Genomic DNA, 16,278 nt, shown 5'->3' on the forward strand with positions numbered 1-16,278 from the left:
ACTCTTTCTGATGTTATGATAAATTGCAATTGCTTCAATGACTGAGATTATAGTTTGTTAGTTCTCAATAAAGTTTCTGATTCATACTTTGCATTGTGAATAGATTATTACTTGAGCATAAGAAATCATATGACAATATCCATATATGTTGTTGTTATGAGAATAATCATGATGCCCTCATGCCCGTATTTTATTTTATCGACACCTCTACCTCTAAACATGTGGACATATTTATCGTTATCGGCTTTCGCTTGAGGACAAGCGAGGTCTAAGCTTGGGGGAGTTGATACGTCCATTTTGCATCATGCTTTTATATCGATATTTATTGCATTATGGGTTGTTATTACACATTATGTCACAATACTTATGCCTATTCTCTCTTATTTTACAAGGTTTACATAAGGAGGGAGAATGCCGGCAGCTGGAATTCTGGGCTGGAAAAGGAGCAAATATTAGAGACCTATTCTGCACAACTCCAAAAGTCCTGAAACTCCACGAAAGTTATTTTTGGAAATAATAAAAAATATTGAGCGGAAGAAATATGTCAGGGGGGCCCACCTGGCCACGAGGGTGGGGGCGCGCCCTACCCCCCTGGGCGTGCCCCCTGCCTCGTGGGCCCCCTGTTGGCCCTCCGGTGGCCATCTTCTGCTATATGAGGTCTTCCGTCCGAAGAAAAATCATAAGGCGGAACCTTGGCGGAACCAATCTAGGGCCCCAGCAGAGCTGTTCTGCCGGGGACACTTCCCTCCGGGAGGGGGAAATCATCGCCATCGTCATCACCAACGCTCCTCTCATCGGGAGAGGGCAATCTCCATCAACATCTTCACCAGCACCATCTCATCTCAAACCCTAGTTCATCTCTTGTATCCAATTCTTGTCTCTAAGTCCAGGATTGGTACCTGTAGGTTGCTAGTAGTGTTGATTACTTTTTGTAGTTGATGCTAGTTGGTTTATTTGGTGGAAGATCATATGTTTAAATCCTTTATGCATATTAATACTGCTCTGATTATGAACATGAATATGCTTTGTGAGTAGTTACGTTTGTTCCTGAGGACATGGGAGAAGTCTTGCTATTAGTAGTCATGTGAATTTGGCATTCGTTCGATATTTTGATGAGATGTATGTTGCCTATCCTCTAGTGGTGTTATGTGAACGTCGACTACATAACACTTCACCATTATTTGGGCCTAGACGAAGGCATTGGGAAGTAATAAGTAGATGATGGGTTGCTAGAGTGACAGAAGCTTAAACCCTAGTTTATGCGTTGCTTCGTAAGGGGCTGATTTGGATCCATATGTTTCATGCTATGGTTAGGTTTACCTTAATACTTTTGTTGTAGTTGCGGATGCTTGCAATAGAGGTTAATCATAAGTGGGATGCTTGTCCAAGTAAGGACAGCACCCAAGCACCGGTCCACCCACATATCAAATTATCAAAGTACCGAACGTGAATCATATGAACGTGATGAAAACTAGCTTGACGATAATTCCCATGTGTCCTCGGGAGCGCTTTTCTCTATATAAGAGTTTGTCCAGGCTTGTCCTTTGCTACAAAAAGGATTGGGCCACCTTGTTGCACTTTATTTACTTTTGTTACTTGTTGCTCGTTACAAATTATCCTATCACAAAACTATCTGTTACCTATTATTTCAGTGCTTGCAGTGAATACCTTGCTGAAAACCGCTTATCATTTCCTTCTGCTCCTCGTTGGGTTCGACACTCTTACTTATCGAAAGGACTACGATAGATCCCCTATACTTGTGGGTCATCAGATCCGCACCAGAGTGGCATGGTAATCCTATTCTGGAGGTCATGTTACTTGACCATGACGAACCTACGAACTATGAGGAAGCAATGATCAGCCCATATTCCGCGAAATGGCTTGAGGCCATGAAATCTGAGATGGGATCCATATATGATAACAAAGTGTGGACTTTGGTTGACTTGCCCGATGATCGGCAAGCCATCGAGAATAAATGGATCTTCAAGAAGAAGACTGACGCTGACGATAATGTTATTGTCTACAAAGCTCGACTTGTTGCGAAAGGTTTTCGAGAAGTTCAAGGAGTTAACTATGATGAGACTTTCTCACCCGTAGCGATGCTTAAGTCCGTCTGAATCATGTTAGCAATTGCCGCATTTTATGATTATGAAATTTGGCAAATGGATGTAAAGACTGCATTCCTGAATGGATTTCTGGAAGAAGAGTTGTATATGATGCAACCTGAAGGTTTTATCGATCCAAAGGATGCTAACAAAGTGTGCAAGCTCTAGCGATCCATCTATGGACTGGTGCAAGCATCTCGGAGTTGGAATAAACGTTTTGATAGTGTGATCAAAGCATATGGTTTTATACAGACTTTTGGAGAAGCTTGTATTTACAAGAAAGTGAGTGGGAGCTCTGTGGCATTTCTAATATTATATGTGGATGACATATTGTTGATTGGAAATGATATAGAATTTCTGGATAGCATAAAAGGATACTTGAATAAGAGTTTTTCAATGAAAGACCTCGGTGAAGCTGCTTATATATTGGGCATCAAGATTTGTAGAGATAGGTCAAGGCGCTTAATTGGACTTTCACAAAGCACATACCTTGTTAAAGTTTTGAGAAGTTCAAAATGGATCAAGCAAAGAAAGGGTTCTTGCCTGTGTTACAAGGTGTGAAGTTGAGTCAGACTCAATGCCCGACCACTGCAGAAGATAGAGAGAAAATGAAAGATGTTCCCTATGCTTCAGCCATAGGCTCTATCATGTATGCAATGCTGTGTACCAGACCTGATGTGTGCCTTGCTATTAGTTTAGCAGGGAGGTACAAAAGTAACCAAGGAGTGGATCACTAGACAGCGGTCAAGAACATCCTGAAATACCTGAAAAGGGCTAAGGATATGTTTCTTGTTTATGGAGGTGACAAAGAGCTCATCGTAAATGGTTACGTCGATGCAAGCTTTGACACTGATCCGGATGACTCTAAGTCACAAACCGGATACGTGTTTATATTGAACGGTGGAGCTGTCAGTTGGTGCAATTCTAAGCAAAGCGTCGTGGCGGGATCTACGTGTGAAGCGGAGTACATAGCTGCTTCGGAAGCAACAAATGAAGGAGTCTGGATGAAGGAGTTCATATCCGATCTAGGTGTCATACCTAGTGCATCGGGTCCAATGAAAATCTTTTGTGACAATACTGGTGCAATTGCCTTGGCAAAGGAATCCATATTTCACAAAAGAACCAAGCACATCAAAAGACGCTTCAATTCCATCTGCGACCAAGTCAAGGAGGGAGACATAGAGATTTGCAAGATACATACGGATCTGAATGTTGCAGACCCGTTGACTAAGCCTCTCTCACGAGCAAAACATGATCAGCACCAAGACTCCATGGGTGTTAGAATCATTACTGTGTATCTAGATTATTGACTCTAGTGCAAGTGGGAGACTGAAGGAAATATGCCCTAGAGGCAATAATAAAGTTGTTATTTATATGTCCTTATATCATGATAAATGTTTATTATTCATGCTAGAATTGTATTAACCGGAAACTTAGTACATGTGTGAATACATAGACAAACAGAGTGTCACTGGTATGCCTCTACTTGACTAACTCGTTTATCAAAGATGGTTAAGTTTCCTAACCATAGAAATGAGTTGTCATTTGATTAACGGGATCACATCATTAGAGAATGATGTGATTGACTTGACCCATTCCGTTAGCTTAGCACTTGATCGTTTAGTATATTGTTATTGCTTTCTTCATGACTTATACATGTTCCTATGACTATGAGATTATGCAACTCCCGAATACCGGAGGAACACTTTGTGTGCTACCAAACGTCACAACATAACTGGGTGATTATAAAGGTGCTCTCCAGGTGTCTCCGATGGTACTTGTTGAGTTGGCATAGATCAAGATTAGGATTTGTCACTCCGATTGTCCGAGAGGTATCTCTGGGCCCTCTCGGTAATGCACATCACTATAAGCCTTGCAAGCAATGTGACTAATGAGTTAGTTGCGGGATGATGCATTACGGAACGAGTAAAGAGACTTGCCGGTAACAAGATTGAACTAGGTATTAAGATACCGACGATCGAATCTCGGGCAAGTAACATACCAATGACAAAGGGAACAACGTATGTTGTTATGCGGTTTGACCGATAAAGATCTTTGTAGAATATGTAGGAGCCAATATGAGCATCCAAGTTCCGCTATTGGTTATTGACCGGAGACGTGTCTCGGTCATGTCTACATAGTTCTCGAACTCGTAGGGTCCGCACGCTTAACGTTCGGTGACGATCAGTATTATGAGTTTATGTGTTTTGATGTACCGAAGGTAGTTTGGAGTCCCGGATATGATCACGTGCATGACGAGGAGTCTCGAAATGGTCGAGACATAAAGATCGATATATTGGAAGGCTATATTTGGTCATCGGAAAGGTTCCGAATGATATCGGGCAAATACCGGAGTACCGGGGGGTTACCGGAACCCCCCGGGGAGTTAATGGGCCTTAATGGGCCTTAGTGGAAAGGAGGAGGAGGCGGCCAAGGTGGGGCGCACCCCCCCCAAGCCCAATCCGAATTGGGTGGGGGGGACGGCCCCTGATACGTCCATTTTGCATCATGCTTTTATAGTGATATTTATTGCATTATGGGCTGTTATTACACATTATGTCACAATACTTATGCCTGTTCTCTCTTATTTTACAAGGTTTACATGAAGAGGGAGAATGCCGGCAACTGGAATTCTGGGCTGGAAAAGGAGCAAATACTAGAGACCTATTCTGCACAACTCCAAAAGTACTGAAACTCCACGGAAGTTATTTTTGGAAATAATAAAAAATACTGGACGAAGAAAATACCAGAGGGGGGCCACACCCTGGCCACGAGGGTGGGAGGCGCGCCCTACCCCCCTCGGCGCGCCCCCTGCCTCGTGGGCCCCCTAGTGGCCCTCCGGTGCCCATCTCCTGCTATATGAAGTCTTTCGTCCGAGAAAAAGTCATAAGCAAGCTTACGAGACGAAACTCCGCCGCCACGAGGCGGAACCAATCTAGGGCTCCGGCAGAGCTGTTCTGCCGAGGAAACTTCCCTTCGGGAGGGGGAAATCATCGCCATCATCATCACCAACGCTCCTCTCATCAGGAGGGGGCCAATCTCCATCAACATCTTCACCAGCACCATCTCCTCTAAAACCCTAGTTCATCTCTTGTATCCAATCTTTGTCCCAAAGCCTCAGATTGGTACCTGTGGGTTGCTAGTAGTGTTGATTACTCCTTGTAGTTGATGCTAGTTGGTTTATTCGGTGGAAGATCATATGTTCAGATCCTTTATGCATATTAATACCCTCTGATTATGAACATGAATATGATTTGTGAGTAGTTACGTTTGTTCCTGAGGACATGGGAGAAGTCTTGTTATTAGTAGTCATGTGAATTTGGTATTCGTTCGATATTTTGATGAGATGTATGTTACCTCTCCTCTAGTGGTGTTATGTGAACGTCGACTACATGACACTTCACCATTGATTGGGCCTAGAGGAAGGCATTGGGAAGTAATAAGTAGATGATGGGTTGCTAGAGTGACAGAAGCTTAAACCCTAGTTTATGCGTTGCTTCGTAAGGGGCTGATTTGGATCCATATGTTTCATGCTATGGTTAGGTTTACCTTAATACTTCTTCTTAGTTGCGGATGCTTGCAATAGGGGTTAATCATAAGTGGGATGCTTGTCCAAGTAAGGGCAGCACCCACGCACCGGTCCACCCACATACCAAATTATCAAAGTACCGAACGCGAATCATATGAGCGTGATGAAAACTAGCTTGACGATAATTCCCATGTGTCCTCGGGAACGCTTTTATCTATATAAGAGTTTGTCCAGGCTTGTCCTTTGCTACAAAAAGGATTGGGCCATCTTTCTGCACTTTATTTACACTTGTTACTTGTTGCCCGTTACAAATTACCTTATCACAAAACTATCTGTTACCTATAATTTCAGTGCTTGCAGAAAATACCTTGCTGAAAACCGCTTGTCATTTCCTTCTGCTCCTCGTTGGGTTCGACACTCTTACTTATCGAAAGGACTACGATAGATCCCCTATACTTGTGGGTCATCAAGACACTTTTCTGGCGCCATTGCCGGGGAGTGAAGCGCCTTTGGTAGGTGGAATTTGGTAAGGAAAAATTTATATAGTGTGCTGAAATTTACTGTCAGTTGTTACTATGGAAAGTAATCCTTTGAGGGGCTTGTTCGGGGTATCTTCACCCCGACCAGTAGAGCAAATAGTTGCTCCTCAACCTACTGAACCTACTGAAAATGTTTACTTTGAAATTCCTTCGGGTATGATAGAGAAACTGCTAGCTAATCCTTTTGCATGAGATGGAACATTGCATCTCGATTTACACCTAATCTATGTGGATGAAGTTTGTGGTTAAGCTTGCAGGTATGCCCGATGATGTTATCAAGAAGAAGGTCTTCCCTTTATCTTTGAAGGGAGATGCATTGACATGGTATAGGCTATGTGATGATATGGGATCATGGGACTACAAGCGATTGAAATTGGAATTTCATCAGAAGTTTTATCCTATGCATCTTGTTCATCGTGATCGTAATTATATATATAATTTTTGGCCTCGCGAAGGAGAAAGCATCGCTCAAGCTTGGGGGAGGCTTAAGTCAATGTTATATTCATGCCCCAATCATGAGCTCTCAAGAGATATGATTATTCAAAAAATTTGTGCTCGGCTTTCTGACAACAATCGCTCCATGCTCGATACTTCTTGTATTGGTTCCTTTATGATGAAGACTATTGATTTCAAATGGAATTTATTGGAGAGAATTAAACGCAACTCTGAAGATTGGGATCTCGACGAAGGTAAGGAGTCAGGTATAACACCTAAGTTTGATTGTGTTAAATCTTTTATGGATACCGATGTTTTCCGTAAATTTAGCACTAAATATGGACTTGACTCTAATATAGTAGCTTCCTTTTGTGAATCTTTTTCTGCTCATGTTGACCTCCCTAAGGAGAAGTGGTTTAAATATCATCCTCCCATAGAAGTAAAAGTAGTTGAACCTATTAAAGTTGAAGAAAAGACTACCACTTATAATGATCCTATTGTTCCTACTGCTTATGTTGAGAAACCACCTTTCCCTGTTAGTATAAAGGATCATGCTAAAGCTTCAACTGTGGTTCGTAAAAGTAATATTAGAACTTATACACCTCCTGAGCAAGTTAAAGTTGAACCTAATATTGCTATTGTTAAAGATCTCTTGGCTGATAATATTGATGGGCATGTTATTTATCTCTGTGAGGAAATGCTAGAATTGCTAAACCTGGTGCTAAAGATAAACATAGACCTGTGGTAGGCATGCCTGTTATTTCTGTTAAAATAGGAGATCATTGTTATCATGGCTTGTGTGATATGGGTGCTAGTGCTAGTGCAATACCTATTTCCTTATACAAAGAAATTATGCATGATATTGCACCCGCTGAGTTAGAAGATATCGACGTTACCATTAAGCTTTCCAATAGAGATACTATTTCACCAATTGGGATTGTTAGAGATGTTGATGTCTTGTGTGGGAAGTTAAATATCCTGCTGATTTTCTTGTTCTTGGTTCCCCACAAGATAGTTTTTGTCCCATTATATTTGGTAGACCCTTCTTGAACACTGTTAATGCTAAGATAGACTGCGAAAAGGATGTTGTTACTATTGGTTTGGATGATATGTCTCATAAGTTTAATTTTTCTGAATTTCGTAGACAACCCCGTGATGAGGAATTGCCTAGTAAGGATGAAATTATTGGTCTTGCTTCTATTGACGTGCCTCCTAGTGATCCTTTAGAACAATATTTGCTAGACCATGAGAATGATATGTTTATGAATGAAAGAAGGGAAATAGATGAAGTATTCTTTAAACAAGGACCCATTCTGAAACACAACTTGCCTATTGAAATCCTAGGGGATCCTCCTCCACCCAAGGGTGATCCCGTATTTGAGCTTAAACCATTGCCTGATACTCTCAAATATGCTTATCTTGATGAAAAGAAGATATATCCTGTTATTATTAGTGCTAACCTTTCGGAGAAGGAGGAGGAGAAATTGTTGAAAACCCTGAAGAAGCACCGTTCTGCTTATTGATATACTCTTGATGATCTTAAGGGCATTAGTCCCACTCTATGTCAACACAAAATAAATTTGGAGAAAGACGCCAAACCAGTTATTGATCACCAATGAAGGCTAAATCCTAAGATGAAAGAAGTGGTAAGAAAGGAAATATTAAAGCTCCTTGAGGCAGGTATAATTTATCCCGTTGCTGATAGTCAGTGGGTAAGTCCTGTCCATTGTGTCCCTAAGAAGGGAGGTATTACTTTCGTTCCTAATGATAGAGATGAATTGATTCCGCAAAGAATTATTATAGGTTATAGGATGGTAATTGATTTCCGTAAATTAAATAAAGCTACTAAAAAAGATCATTACCCCTTGCCATTCATTGATCAAATGCTAGAAAGATTATCCAAACATACACATTTTTGCTTTCTAGATGGTTACTCTGGTTTCTCTCAAATACCTGTGTCAGCTGATGATCAAGAAAAGACCACTTTTACTTGTCCTTTCGGTACTTTTGCTTATAGACATATGCCTTTTGGTTTATGTAATGCACCTGCTACCTTTCAAAGATGCATGATGGCTATATTCTCTGACTTTTGTGAAAAGATTTGTGAGGTTTTCATGGATGATTTCTCCGTTTATGTATCCTCTTTTAATGATTGCTTGAGCAACCTTGATCGAGTTTTGCAGGGATGTGAAGAAACTAACCTTGTCTTGAATTGGGAGAAGTGCCACTTTATGGTTAATGAAGGCATTGTCTTGGGGCATAAAATTTCTGAAAGAGGTATTGAAGTTGATAAAGCTAAAGTTGATGCTATTGAAAAGATGCCGTGTCCCAAGGACATCAAAGGTATAAGAAGTTTCCTTGGTCATGCCGGTTTTTAGAGGAGGTTCATTAAGGACTTCTCAAAAATTTCTCAGCCTCTGACTAATCTATTACAAAAAGATATACCTTTTGTCTTTGATGATGATTGTGTAGAAGCATTTGAAATACTTAAGAAAGCATTAATCTCTGCACCTATCGTTCAGCCACCTGACTCGAATTTACCCTTCAAAATTATGTGTGATGCTAACGATTATGCTGTAGGTGTTGTTCTAGGGCAAAGAGTTGATAAGAAATTAAATGTTATCCAATATGCTAGTAAAACTCTAGACAGTTCCCAGAGAAATTATGCTACTACTGAAAAAGAATTCTTAGCGGTTGTATTTGCTTGTGATAAGTTCAGACCTTATATTGTTGACTCTAAAGTAACTATTCACACTGATCGTGCTGCTATTAAATATCTTATGGAAAAGAAAGATGTTAAACCTAGACTTATTAGATGGGTTCTCTTGCTACAAGAATTTGATTTGCATATTATTGATAGAAAGGGAGCTGAGAACCCCGTTGCAGACAACTTGTCTAGGTTAGAGAATGTTCTTGATGACCCACTACCTATTGATGATAGCTTTCCTGATGAACAATTAAATGTCGTAAATGCTTCTCGTACTGCTCCATGGTATGTTGATTATGCTAATTACATTGTTGCTAAATATATACCACCTAGTTTCACATACCCGCAAAAGAAAAAGTTTTTCTATGATTTGAGACATTACTTTTGGGATGACCCACATCTTTATAAAGGAGTAGATGGTGTTATTAGACGTTGTGCACCTGAGCATGAATAGGAACAAATCCTACGCAAGTGTCACTCCGAGGCTTATGGAGGGCACCACGCTGGAGATAGAACTGCACACAAGGTATTGCAATCTGGTTTTTATTGGCCTACTCTCTTCAAGGATGCTCGTAAGTTTGTCTTGTCTTGTGATGAATGTCAAAGAATTGGTAATATTAGTAGACGTCAAGAAATGCCTATGAATTATGCACTTGTTATTGAACCATTTGATGTTTGGGGCTTTGATTATATGGGACTGTTTCCTTCCTCTAATGGGTATACTCATATTTTAGTTGTTGTTGATTACGTTACTAAGTGGGTAGAATCTATTCCAACTAGTAGTGCTGATCATAACACCTCTATTAAGATGCTTAAAGAAGTTATTTTTCCGAGGTTTGGAGTCCCTAGATATTTAATGACTGATGGTGGTTCACATTTCATTCATGGTGCCTTTCGTAAAATGCTTGCCAAGTATGATGTTAATCATAGAATTGCGTCTCCCTATCACCCACAGTCTAGTGGTCAAGTAGAATTGAGTAATAGAGAGCTCAAATTAATTTTGCAAAAGACTGTTAATAGATCTAGAAAGAATTGGTCCAAGAAACTTGATGATGCATTATGGGCATATAGAACTGCATATAAAAATCCTATGGGTATGTCTCCGTATAAAATGGTTTATGGAAAAGCATGTCACTTACCTCTCGAACTAGAACCCAAGGCATATTGGGCCGTTAAAGAGCTCAATTATGATTTCAAACTTGCCGGTGAGAAGAGGCTTTTTGACATTAGCTCACTTGATGAATGGAGAACCCAAGCCTATGAGAATGCCAAGTTGTTTAAAGAAAAAGTTAAAAGATGGCATGACAAAAGGATACAAAAGCGTGAGTTTAATGTAGGTGATTATGTTTTGTTGTTCAACTCTCGTTTAAGATTTTTTGCAGGAAAATTTCTCTCTAAATGGGAAAGTCCTTACGTTATCGAGGAGGTCTATCGTTCTAGTGCCATAAAAATCAACAACTTCGAAGGCACAAATCCGAAGGTGGTGAACGGTCAAAGAATCAAACATTATATCTCAGGTAATCCTATAAATGTTGAAACTAATGTTATTGAAACCGTAACACCGGAGGAATACATAAGAGACACTTTCCAGAACGTTTCAGACTCCGAAAAGGAATAGGTATGTGGTACGGTAAGTAAACCGACTCCAAAACAGTTCTAGTGGCAATTTTTCTCCGTTTTGGAATATTTAAGAAAATTGGAAAATAAGAAGCAGTCCGGGAAGGACATGAGGCTTCCACGAGGGTGGGAGGCGCGCCCTACCCCCCTGGGCGCGCCCCCTGCCTCGTGGGCACCACGTGCGCTCTCCGGATTCCGTTTTCTTGTACGATACTTCTTTTGGTCGGTAAAAATTCATTACATAATCTCTCGAAGGTTTTGACCACCATATCACGCGAATATCCTCTGTCTTTGTTTCATGCTGTCTCTGTCGCAGATTAGAGCAAGATGTCATCTCAGGATTCCGACGGAGAGAGCTATGTCTCACACCTCATTGCTGACCCAAAGACCTATGGGGATCTATCTCCTTGTGGTCGAACTACGGATGAGGAGGAGGATGCTCATTTGATGAGGATCAATGATTCAAGTTCGGAGGAGGAGGATGTCCCTCTACCTCAACCTGGGGATATGCACATGAAGTTCAAGAAATCTAGTCTCCCTAAGAGAGCTAAACTATCTAACAATCGATCTATCCCGTCTCGTTTTCGGCAGAAAAGCAAAGGAGATTTATGTGACAAGATCTTGAAGCTGGAGTCGGAGGTCGATGATTTAAAAGAGGAAATTGCTCTTCTCAATTATAATATGAAGAAGTTGAAGGCACAATTATCCCCATCACCACCTCCGAAGAAGGAAACATAATCATATGGGTATGGGCACTCCCCTTGGCAACTGCCAAGCTTGGGGGAGGTGCCCCGGTATCGTATCACCATCACACTCCTATCTTTACCATTTTTCTTAGTTCAATCCTTTTAGTAATATCTTGATCTAGTAGAATAAAGTTTTTGGTATGATTTAGTTTTGAGTTTTGCTTTATGATCCCTCTATGTAATCGAGTCCGTGAGCTATATATAATAAAGATTAGTGTTGAGTCATGGGCTTGATTATTTTGCCATGATCTTGAGGGAATAAAAGAAAATAGAAAGAATAAAAAGAAATAAAGAGATCATATTGATCTTATGGAGAGTAATGACTTCACATAGAAAGAGTATGATGATTAAAAGTTGTTGAGAGTTGACAAACATAGCTTTGGTCATCGTTGCAATTAATAGGAAGTAATAAGGAAAGAGAGGTTTCACATATAAATATACTATCTTGGACATCTTTTATGATTGTGAGCACTCATTAAAGTATGACATGCTAAAGAGTTGATGTTGGACTAGGAAGACAACATAATGGGTTATGTTTTCTTATATCCGAAATAAAGTATATTGTCCTGGATCATCCAACATGTTGAGTTTGCCTTTCTCCCTCATGCTAGCCAAATTCTTTGCACCAAGTAGAGATACTACTTGTGCTTCCAAACACCCTTAAACCCAGTTTTGCCATGAGAGTCCACCATATCTACCTATGGATTGAGTAAGATCCTTCAAGTAAGTTGTCATCGGTGCAAGCAATAAAAATTGCTCTCTAAATATGTATGATTTATTAGTGTGGAGAAAATAAGCTTTATATGATCTTGTGATGTGGAAGAAATAAAAGCGACGGACTGCATAATAAAGGTCCATATCACAAGTGGCAATATAAAGTGACGTTCTTTTGCATTAAGATTTCGTGCATCCAACCATGAAAGCGCATGACAACCTCTGCCTCCCTCTGCGAAGGGCCTATCTTTTACTTTTATCTCTTACCCTTATGCAAGAGTCATGGTTTTTTTTCTTCACCTTTCCTTTTTACATTTTATCCTTTGGCAAGCACATTGTGTTGGAAAGATCCTGATATATATATCCAATTGGATGTAAGTTTGCATGAACTATTATTGTTGACATTACCCTTGAGGTAAAAGGTTGGGAGGCAACACTATAAGCCCCTATCTTTCTCTGTGTCCGATTAAAACTCCATAACCACAAGTATTGCGTGAGTGTTAGCAATTGTGAAAGACTAAATGATAGTTGAGTATGTGGACTTGCTGAAAAGCTCTTACATAGACTCTTTCCGATGTTATGATAAATTGCAATTGCTTCATTGACTGAGATTATAGTTTGCTGGTTCTCAATGAAGTTTCTGATTCATACTTGACATTGTGAATAGATTATTACTTGAGCATAAGAAATCATATGACAATATCCCTATATATTGCTGTTATAAGAATGATCATGATGCCATCATGTCCGTATTTTATTTTATCGACACCTCTACATCTAAACATGTGGACATATTTATCGTTATCGGCTTGCGCTTGAGGACAAGCGAGGTCTAAGCTTGGGGGAGTTGATACGTCCATTTTGCATCATGCTTTTATAGTGATATTTATTGCATTATGGGCTGTTATTACACATTATGTCACAATACTTATGCCTATTCTCTCTTATTTTACAAGGTTTACATGAAGAGGGAGAATGCCGGCAGCTGGAATTCTGGGCTGGAAAAGGAGCAAATACTAGAGACCTATTATGCACAACTCCAAAAGTCCTGAAACTCCACGGAAGTTATTTTTGGAAATAATAAAAAATACTGGACGAAGAAAATACTAGAGGGGGGCCACACCCTGGCCACGAGGGTGGGAGGCGCGTCCCCCTGCCTCGTGGGCCCCCTGGTGGCCCTCCGGTGCCCATCTTCTGCTATATGAAGTCTTTCGTCCGAGAAAAAATCATAAGCAAGCTTACGGGACGAAACTCCGCCGCCACGAGGCGGAACCAATCTAGGGCTCCGACAGAGCTGTTCTGCCGGGGAAACTTCCCTCCGGGAGGGGGAAATCATCGCCATCGTCATCACCAACGCTCCTCTCGTCGGGAGGGGGCCAATCTCCATCAACATCTTCACCAGCACCATCTCCTCTAAAACCCTAGTTCACCTCTTATATCCAATATTTGTCCCAAAGCCTCAGATTGGTACCCGTGGGTTGCTAGTAGTGTTGATTACTCCTTGTAGTTGATGCTAGTTGGTTTATTCGGTGGAAGATCATATGTTCAGATCCTTTATGCATATTAATACCCCTCTGATTATGAACATGAATATGATTTGTGAGTATTTACGTTTGTTCCTGAGGACATGGGAGAAGTCTTGCTATTAGTAGTCATGTGAATTTGGTATTCGTTCGATATTTTGATGAGATGTATGTTATCTCTCCTCTAGTGGTGTTATGTGAACGTCGACTACATGACACTTCACTATTGTTTGGGCCTAGAGGAAGGCATTGAGAAGTAATAAGTAGATGATGGGTTGCTAGAGTGACAGAAGCTTAAACCCTAGTTTATGCGTTGCTTCGTAAGGGGCTGATTTGGATCCATATGTTTCATGCTATGGTTAGGTTTACCTTAATACTTCTTTTGTAGTTGCGGATGCTTGCAATAGGGGTTAATCATAAGTGGGATGCTTGTCCAAGTAAGGGCAGCACCCAAGCACCGGTCCACCCACATACCAAATTATCAAAGTACCGAATGCGAATCATATGAGCGTGATGAAAACTAGCTTGACGATAATTCCCATGTGTCCTCGGGAGCGTTTTCCTTCATATAAGAAATTGTCCAGGCTTGTCCTTTGCTACAAAAAGGATTGGGCCATCTTGCTGCACTTTATTTACACTTGTTACATGTTACCCGTTACAAATTACCTTATCACAAAACTATCTGTTACCGATAATTTCAGTGCTTGCAGAGAATACCTTGCTGAAAACCGCTTATCATTTCCTTCTGCTCCTCGTTGGGTTCGACACTCTTACTTATCGAAAGGACTACGATAGATCCCCTATACTTGTGGGTCATCAGCCCCCCTTTCCTTCCCCTCTCCTTCCCCTTCCTTCCTCTCCTACTCCTACTTGGAAAAGGGGGAATCCTACTCCCGGTGGGAGTAGGACTCCCCTATGGCGCGCCCTAGAGAGGGCCGGCCCTCCCCCTCCTCCACTCCTTTATATACGGGGGAGGGGGGCACCCTATAGACACACAAGTTGATCATTGATCTCTCTTAGCCGTGTGCGGTGCCCCCCTCTACCATAATCCACCTCGGTCATATCGTAGCGGTGCTTAGGCGAAGCCCTTCGTCGGTAACTTCATCATCACCGTCATCACGCCGTCGTGCTGATGAAGCTCTCCCTCGAAGCTCTACTGGATCGTGAGTTCGTGGGACGTCACCGAGCTGAACGTGTGCAGTCCGCGGAGGTGCCGTAACTTCGGTGGTAGGATCGGCCGATCGTGAAGACGTACGACTACATCAACCGCGTTGTCATAACGCTTCCGCTTACGGTCTACGAGGGTACGTAGACAACACTCTCCCCTCTCGTTGCTATGCATCACCATGATCTTGCGTGTGCGTAGGATTTTTTTTGAAATTACTACGTTCCCAACAGATCCAACGATGCGGAGCCGTCCTTGTGATCCAACGGCACGGAGCCTGCACACAGCCAGCCCACCTAGTTCCTTCTAGAAGGCCAGATCTGAGGGCTATTGCTTGGCGCGAGGGTATGATCGGATGGCTGACGTTGGGAGCTAGGGTTAGGCGAAACCCCGCGGGGTTTAGAGGGGTTTTGAGCTATTCAACGGGGTTTCGAAGGCTTTGACTGAGCATAACTAATTTTAAAAAATCAAAAAAATTATGAAACCTTCATCGTTCGTCGTTTTATAAGACAAACTAACGAGGAAAAATACTAAACTTGGTCTATGGTCATTTTCATGAAAAAAAACCTAGCTGGCACGATCGAGGTCAAATGAGCACCATTAATTTTAAAAAAAATCAAAAATATAAAACCTGCTCACAATGTTGTCTTATGTGACATGTTACCAACCAAAAATCATAAACTTGCTCTATGGTCATTTTCATGAGAAAACCTTCACACATATGAGCTATCATGTACATGATTTCATAGAGTTCAAGGAGAGGAGGTGGTGTTGCTTTTGAAAAATTAAAAAAATTAAAAAAAATCACTAAAGCTTTATTTTAAAGTGAATAAGAAGGATCTGAAGTTAGTTTTCCATTTTCATATTTCAAAACGTGTTTTGAATAGTTTTTATATTAAAGCATATGTTTTTAAAAGAAAATGTAAAAATATGAAGATTAATTCAAAAATAATAAACTTGGCATAAAGTTTTATATTAATGTTGTCTTATGTGACATGTTACCAACCAAAAATCATAAACTTGTCCTATGGTCATTTTCATGAGAAAACCTTCACGCATATGAGCTATCACGTACAAGATTTCATAGAGTTCAAATTTCTTTGACCTCCTCTAAATCATGTTAAATTTTGCACACATGATCTCCTACACAAACATTGATAGTTGATAATACATCTTCATTAAAATGTTGTTTTTTACT

Source organism: Aegilops tauschii, chromosome 2, assembly GCF_002575655.3.
Source record: "Aegilops tauschii subsp. strangulata cultivar AL8/78 chromosome 2, Aet v6.0, whole genome shotgun sequence".
NCBI lineage: Eukaryota > Viridiplantae > Streptophyta > Magnoliopsida > Poales > Poaceae > Aegilops > Aegilops tauschii.